Here is an 8,740-nt window from a genome sequence, read left to right on the forward strand (position 1 = left end):
AGAAATCGCTCTTCTCCAAATGCCGCTTTCTGCCTTCAGCAGCGGTCTCGTCTCTCTCGCATGCCGAGAAAGAGCGACTTCAGCCGGATGCGTTTCTCGGACGAGCGGCTTCTTCTGCGCACATCGGAAAATACCGGTTCGGTCTTCTCCTTGTGTCCATGCATTCTGCACTACGCTTCTCTCTCATTCTTATGCCTTTCCTTTTATTCCTAGCGACATTTCGTTTTTCTCTGTTTTTCCGATACTACACTTCAGCATTCTGTGACGAACAGAGTAGAAGGGAAAAGCCCCTCTAACAAGGCAGCTAGAAGTTCCAGGAGCGACACACGTTGTGCTTTCAGGGAGGACGTTACAGAAAGTCGAGAGCTGTGGATTCTTTCCTGCGGAGAAAAAACCCCCTGTTTTCAGGCAATGCAGAATGCAGAATTCACACGTTCTCGGCATCACAGTTCCGTTATTTCGCTCACGCACTTCTAAAACGGCACTCTCTGTTAACCGCTTCGGAGAGTTTGCAGTTGCTGGCCCAGAAATCGCGGTTCATCCCAAATGCCGCTTTCTGCCTTCAGCAGCGGTCTCGTCTCTCTCGCATGCCGAGAAAGAGCGACTTCAGCCGGATGCTTTTCTCGGACGAGCGGCTTCTTCTGCGCACATCGCAAAGGAGCGGTTCTGTCTTTTAATTGTGTCCATGCATTCTGCATTACGCTTCTCTCTCATTCGTAACCCTTGATTCCTAGCGACATTTCGTTTTCCTCTGTTTTTCCGATGCTACACTTCAGCATTCTGTGACGAACAGAGTAGAAGGGAAAAGCCCCTCTAACAAGGCAGCTAGAAGTTCCAGGAGCGACACACCTTGTGCTTTCAGAGAGGACGTTACAGAAAGTCGAGAGCTGTGGATTCTTTCCTGCGGAGAAAAAAACCCCTGTTTTCAGGCAATGCAGAATGCAGAATTCACACGTTCTCGGCATCACAATTCCGTTATTTCCCTCACGCACGTCTAAAGCGGCACTCTCTGTTAACCGCTTCGGAGAGTTTGCCGTTGCTGGCCGAGAAATCGCGGTTTTGCCCGAATGCCGCTTTCTGCCTTCAGCAGCGGTCTCGTCTCTCTCGCATGCCGAGAAAGAGCGACTTCAGCCGGATGCTTTTCTCGGACGAGCGGCTTCTGCGCACATCGCAAAGGAGCGGTTCTGTCTTCTCCTTGTGTCCATGCATTCTGCATTACGCTTCTCTCTCATTCGTAACCCTTGATTCCTAGCGACATTTCGTTTTCCTCTGTTTTTCCGATGCTACACTTCAGCATTCTGTGACGAACAGAGTAGAAGGGAAAAGCCCCTCTAACAAGGCAGCTAGAAGTTCCAGGAGCGACACACGTTGTGCTTTCAGGGAGGACGTTACAGAAAGTCGAGATCTGTGGATTCTTTCCTGCGGAGAAAAAACCCCTGTTTTCAGGAAATGCAGTATTCTAAAATCGCACGTTCTCGGCATAGCAATTTCGCTATTTCGCTCTCGTGGGAGCACAGCGCCACTCTCTGTTAACCGCTTCGGAGAGTTTGCAGTTGCTGGCCGAGAAATCGCGGTTCTGCCCGAATGCCGCTTTCTGCCTTCAGCAGCGGTCTCGTCTCTCTCGCATGCCGAGAAAGAGCGACTTCAGCCGGATGCGTTTCTCGGACGAGCGGCTTCTTCTGCGCACATCGGAAAATAGCGGTTCGGTCTTCTCCTTGTGTCCATGCATTCTGCACTACGCTTCTCTCTCATTCTTATGCCTTTCCTTTTATTCCTAGCGACATTTCGTTTTTCTCTGTTTTTCCGATACTACACTTCAGCATTCTGTGACGAACAGAGTAGAAGGGAAAAGCACCTCTAACAAGGCAGCTAAAAGTTCCAGGAGCGACACACGTTGTGCTTTCAGGGAGGACGTTACAGAAAGTCGAGAGCTGTGGATTCTTTCCTGCGGAGAAAAAACCCCTGTTTTCAGCAAATGCAGTATTCTAAAATCGCACGTTCTCGGCATAGCAATTTCGCTCTCGTGGGTTGACAGCGCCACTCTCTGTTAACCGCTTCGGAGAGTTTGCAGTTGCTGCCCGTTAAATCGCGGTTCACCCCGAATGCCGCTTTCTGCCTTCAGCAGCGGTCTCGTCTCTCTCGCACGCCGAGAAAGAGCGACTTCAGCCGGATGCTTTTCTCGGACGAGCGGCTTCTTCTGCGCACATCGCAAAGGAGCGGTTCTGTCTTCTTGTGTCCATGCATTCTGCATTACGCTTCTCTCTCATTCGTAACCCTTGATTCCTAGCGACATTTCGTTTTCCTCTGTTTTTCCGATGCTACACTTCAGCATTCTGTGACGAACAGAGTAGAAGGGAAAAGCCCCTCTAATAAGGCAGCTAGAAGTTCCAGGAGCGACACACGTTGTGCTTTCAGGGAGGACGTTACAGAAAGTCGAGAGCTGTGGATTCTTTCCTGCGGAGAAAAAACCCCTGTGTTTTCAGGCAATGCAGAATGCAGAATTCACACGTTCTCGGCATCACAGTTCCGTTATTTCCCTCACGCACTTCTAAAGCGGCACTCTCTGTTAACCGCTTCGGAGAGTTTGCAGTTGCTGACCGAGTAATCGCTGTTCTCCAAATGCCGCTTTCTGCCTTCAGCAGCGGTCTCGTCTCTCTCGCATGCCGAGAAAGAGCGACTTCAGCCGGATGCTTTTCTCGGACGAGCGGCTTCTTCTGCGCACATCGGAAAATACCGGTTCGGTCTTCTCCTTGTGTCCATGCATTCTGCACTACGCTTCTCTCTCATTCTTATGCCTTTCCTTTTATTCCTAGCGACATTTCGTTTTTCTCTGTTTTTCCGATACTACACTTCAGCATTCTGTGACGAACAGAGTAGAAGGGAAAAGCCCCTCTAACAAGGCAGCTAAAAGTTCCAGGAGCGACACACGTTGTGCTTTCAGGGAGGACGTTACAGAAAGTCGAGAGCTGTGGATTCTTTCCTGCGGAGAAAAAACCCCCTGTTTTCAGGCAATGCAGAATGCAGAATTCACACGTTCTCGGCATCACAGTTCCGGTATTTCGCTCACGCACTTCTAAAGCGGCACTCTCTGTTAACCGCTTCGGAGAGTTTGCAGTTGCTGGCCGAGAAATCGCGGTTCATCCCAAATGCCGCTTTCTGCCTTCAGCAGCGGTCTCGTCTCTCTCGCATGCCGAGAAAGAGCGACTTCAGCCGGATGCTTTTCTCGGACGAGCGGCTTCTTCTGCGCACATCGCAAAGGAGCGGTTCTGTCTTCTAATTGTGTCCATGCATTCTGCATTACGCTTCTCTCACATTCGTAACCCTTGATTCCTAGCGACATTTCGTTTTCCTCTGTTTTTCCGATGCTACACTTCAGCATTCTGTGACGAACAGAGTAGAAGGGAAAAGCCCCTCTAACAAGGCAGCTAGAAGTTCCAGGAGCGACACACGTTGTGCTTTCAGAGAGGACGTTACAGAAAGTCGAGAGCTGTGGATTCTTTCCTGCGGAGAAAAAAAACCCTGTTTTCAGGCAATGCAGAATGCAGAATTCACACGTTCTCGGCATCACAGTTGAGAGATGTGATGCTCTCTCTCTCAGCTTGGCAACTTTTCCTTTCATTATATACAAAAGTGACTCTCTCTAAAATAACTGTCAAACTAAGAGGGACTGTCAGAAACCTATCACAGGAGGTAATCTATTTGCTCAGGTTGCTGAAGAGCAATGGAAAAGTAGATATTGAGTTTCAGTTTTCAGCACATCCATTAAAGTCCCATGCCTGTAATTAGGTCTCCTACCTTCCAAATAGAATTTTAAAAAAGTTTGATACATGATTATTTTAAATTATTTTTCTATAATTGGTTAGTGGTATTGTGGAACACATATTTAAGGATTAATGATGAGAAAGATTAGAAATCCAAAAAGTGTAAAATTCCATGCAAACTCAATTAAGTTTCAAGGACATTTCCATCAGAAAGAATGGAAATGAAGAAAGAACGGAGCCCCCAGGCTGGTTGTTGAGTGAGAATTACTGCTTACCCAGCATCCGTTTGCTTCATCAAATGTCCCCCATCTGCTCACAGAAACCTCTCTAAGACGCTTTTCTGAAGAATATTTGGCAGCATGTTTCCCAGGGCTGATGCCTAGAGGAGAGGGTTACATGGAGACTTGCTGTCTATCTTGATGGCAAACCCCTCCTAAGTAGGAATCCAGAGCTGGTGACTCACTTTGTAGTCTTGTATAGGTCTGGGGCAAGACAACATTATGGCAGTGGGGAGATATTCATGGTCAGGCTGGACAGGCCTCTGAGGTCTCTGACCTCTGTGGGTGTCCCTGTTCATTACTGGGGAACTGGACTCAATGGTCCGTAAGAGTCCCTTCCAACTCAAAAACAAATTCTATGATTCTATGATTCTATGAATATTCCTGGTTTTATTACAAGTACAAATACTGATAAAGCCTACATTCAAATTGTTTATTCCTTGCTTTTGGAGAAGCTAAAACACTAGCACTAAGAGTTTTAATCAACGTAGATAATAGCTTGTCAGTTATGCACAGTGGTACGTGCACCCAGTTTGAAATTTCACTGCCATTAATGTTTTTAATTTTTTAAGTGATATGACACAGTACATGCAATCAACAATAATGAACATACCATGGTTCAGGACCCCTGATCTCTCAGCTAGTAATTTAAAATATTTTCATGTGTAGAGACAAGACAAGTATTATGTCCTAAATGGAGTCTAGGTCCCCAGCACTATTTCTCTCTCTATTTGATCCCTAAAAACAACTGTTCTCTTGCCAAAGATTTTGCATCGTTAAATCTCCTTTCTGAAACAATGAATATTGTGTAGTTGCAGGCCACTTTTTCAAACCTGTGGACATTCCCTTTGCTTCTACTTCTTTAAGCAACCTGCAGTTGCAATACACTTTTGCAGTACAGTCTTGAACCTCTTTATTCCTTGTTTTTCAGTCACCATTGGGCTGTGTCTGTGCTGTCTTTGTAACCAGGACCAGGGAATGACCTCTTTTCTCCCAGTCAGTTTTCTCAACACATCTGCTGGTGTGGATGAAGCAAGCAAAGGCAACAAGAAAAGCAAATACAATTATACTAGCAAGCAGGAGTATCATTTATTATAGATGATAATCACATGTTGGTTTGTCACTAGGTGTGTTTAATCAACTACTTTCTTTTTGAAATAAGAGTGAAGATAAAAGAAAAGTTCAAATAGGATTCCTACATGTCTCGTTTTCATTAAAGATTAGATCTGCTACAACACGATGAACTGAGGATAATATAATGTAACGTCCAAACACTTTTTTTCAAGTAATGTTAACACTGAATGAAAGGTATACAGGCTTCAATGAAATTAGGAAGTTGAGGCCTAGTTGAATGCTATTTGTTGTTGAATGGTATTTGTGACAGTGTTGAAAGAAATGGCTGATGTTATTGTAAAGTTACTGTCTGTCATCTATGAAAAACGGTGTTCTGCACAGGTCTGTGAGTGTTAGAAATGGGCTTTCTTGAAGAGCTGTCTTTATGGAAAAGGAGGCATTGCTTGCAAACTGGTAAATTGGGAAAAAAAAAAAAAAAAGTAACATTTCTGATTTCCAATTTAGTTATTAGAAAATCCCCATCATCTCTCTTTATATTATATGAATACTCCATGGTGTCCTTGGGATGACAAGATGCCTGTACTGCTATTTAGATATGCACAAATACAACAAATCCATGGGCAGATCTTTCCCCTACTGCATTTTTTTAATGTATTTCTTTATTGCTAAACTAAAAGGAAAATAATAGTAGAAAAAATTCAATCACCTTAATCAGCACATGCAAGTCTTAAAAATCTTTTTCTTGCTCTGACTGGATTGAGAGCCTATTGTACTGAGAAGCAAAAACAGATTACAAGTAAAACACATAAAACAGAATACAAGCATGTCTATTTCTAAGTTCTCTGGTACTCAAAAATCTAAATACCTATTCATGTAGCTGCATTCATTGCTTTAAGTCATTAGCCAAAAGTAAATACGTAAGGAGAAACAGAGACAAAATTGACTTTATAAGAAGAAAATATATTTTCATATTCAAAATATTCTAAGTCACCATGCTGCCCTTTGAAGACAGCATTCATGTCTCATCTTGATCATGCTGACAAGCATCTCACGGGTATCTGCTTTCACTTACGTTGATTGTACAGTTTAGTATCTGTAATACTGAAAAGACCTGATGGGAAATGTTACCTTCCAAATTTTGCTCTGTGTATATGCATTTCCTATTTAAACCCTCACTCAGCAAGAGCAGGAAAAACACTTCTCAGTTTCAGTGTAAGCGCCCCATGGAATTTTCTAGAGGAAAAATATCACTTTAGATCTGTCAGACAATAACATTTTATTACCTCAAGGATGTTATCTGAACCTGAGGTCTAATATCTAAATGAACTGCAGTTCAGATTATTTGAGATTTAGCAGAAAGACAGAGGGATGGAAAGTTTCATAGAAAGATTCTATGGGGAGAAGTCTCATTCATTTATTGTGGATAAATATGATGAAAAGGTATTCATATACCAAGTTTTAATAACTGTATGGTTAACAGGAGGAACAGTAGACAGCTTTGAGCAGTAGCTGACATACAGAACAGGAGAGTTGGAAGAGTAATATTTCCAAGAAGATTAATTTAATTTAAAGGCAGAATGTTTTTTGGCTATTGGAAAGTTCTCTGTTGTGTTGAGCAAAAGGATATATATACTGGCTGAAAATAAACCTGTAAAAGTGAGGTAATGCATTTACTAAAACAACAATAATTGCTATATCAGGATGGATCATATATTAAAGGCAATAAAACTCTGATTAATAGCTGTCAGGTTATTTCTTTATTTTTCTCAAATATTTATTTGAGCGCAACATACTATAAATACTTTAAAGAAAATGTTTATCTTATATTTGTACATGATTGCACTCAGTAATACATGGAAGAGCAGCCACTGAAGTGGGAGGATCATAAGCCCAATGTATGTGAAGAGAGAGAGCAATAAATTTGATTCTTCTCAGCATTTTTCTGTTACAGGTTTTGAGAAACTTGTTAGATTTTAGTACCTGCAAATGTAAATGAAACCAACATAAAATACCATACATAACCTTATTACTTTAAATAACATAGAAAATATGGATTGGAAGACTCGTGTGCATGTTCTTTTTTCCTGTCTTAGACCTGAATAAAGCTGTAAAGAAGAAATTAATGCTCTAGTAAGTCACTGTCAACTCTTGCAATTTGGGAGAAAATTTGACACTCCATTTTTTTTTTCTTGTTGCCCTTCTATCTCCTACTCTCCTTTTTGTGTATGTTTATTATTTGCCTCATTTCTGTGAAAACAAATCAGGCTCCATTTATTAATGGAGCAAAACCTGTTTAAGCAAAAACTGTTTAAGGCCATCCATCTTACTCTTTCTCCTCAAAGGTTTGCTGCCACTTGTTCTATCACAGAGGACTGCAAAACTTTTTTGCTCCACATTGTTACCCTCTAAAGATAAAATGAATAAATTGCTTAAGAAGATGTTGAAAGACTCTTAATGGTGCATTTATGACCATAACATACGTATTTGTGAGACCTAAGGATTTTTATTAATTCTACTTTTGTTCGATGTAAAATCAAGATTAACTTCTTAGATTTTCTGGACATCCTCGTTGTATAAATTTAATTTTTTACTCCTTTTCCTTGTACAACTTCTGAAATCTGACAGTAAGAACATTTTTATTTTTGTCTCAAACCTCTTTTTTATTCTTTGTCCATCTATTTTTTTTTTCCCCCTATGATGCTTCTTATAACTTTACCAATTACTTTGTGTTCCATTTCATTACGTTACTTATTTTTGCTTTTTCTTTAGGGCAGGATATGTCTACTGCTATGCATCTGCACAGTTCCTACAATGGAGCTTTGATCCTGGTTGGATTGCTTAAGTGCCATTAACATAAACGTGGTTAACAAAAATAGTAGTTTCAGCTTAGTATTTTTCATGCTAAATCAGGTTCAAAACTAGAAGAATAAAAGTTTTTTTGTAAGAAACATAAACATCCATGTTGATTTCATAAGTGAAACTGATTCTGTTTTTGAAGAGCGGAAGAAATGTAAATAATTCATCTGAAAGCAAAGTTCACTTCTGTTTTTATATTCTCAGAAGTGAATCATCAGATTAAACTAGCATGCCACAGTTTAGTGGTAAACCTCTAACACTACCAAATCTACATATGTAGATTTTGCTTTAATGTCACAGGCAACAGAATGTAATCAACTAACAAACAAAACAAGCAAACAGAAAATTCACATCCAAATAAACCAGAAAGAGGAGTTTATAGACACTCTACAGAACTGTTAGCTGTGCTATGCTTTTCAAAAGCTGGAATTTGTCCTACAGACATCTCAGAAGTTGCACATCTGTCCAAGAAGAATCATTGCACTTTATTTCTACTGTACATGTTCATCTTATATCTTATTCTTCATTACTGTTATGTACTATGCAAAACACATAAAGAAAAAAGCAGTAATCAAACTATACATACTGTGAGCAGGGCTTTGTGAAGGCTGCAGTACTGTACAGAAGAAAGCCTTGAACAGATTTATCTCAAATTCAGGGTAATAATACATTTATTTCCTACCCACATTGCTCATGTAATCCACCAACTATTTTAGGAACGCCTAGATTCTTAAAAATACAGAAATTAAAGTGATTTCCTGATCAACCCTT

The sequence above is a fragment of the Phasianus colchicus genome, chromosome 13, assembly GCF_987193195.1.
Source record: "Phasianus colchicus chromosome 13, bPhaCol1.hap1.1, whole genome shotgun sequence".
In the NCBI taxonomy this organism is placed as follows: Eukaryota; Metazoa; Chordata; class Aves; order Galliformes; family Phasianidae; genus Phasianus; species Phasianus colchicus.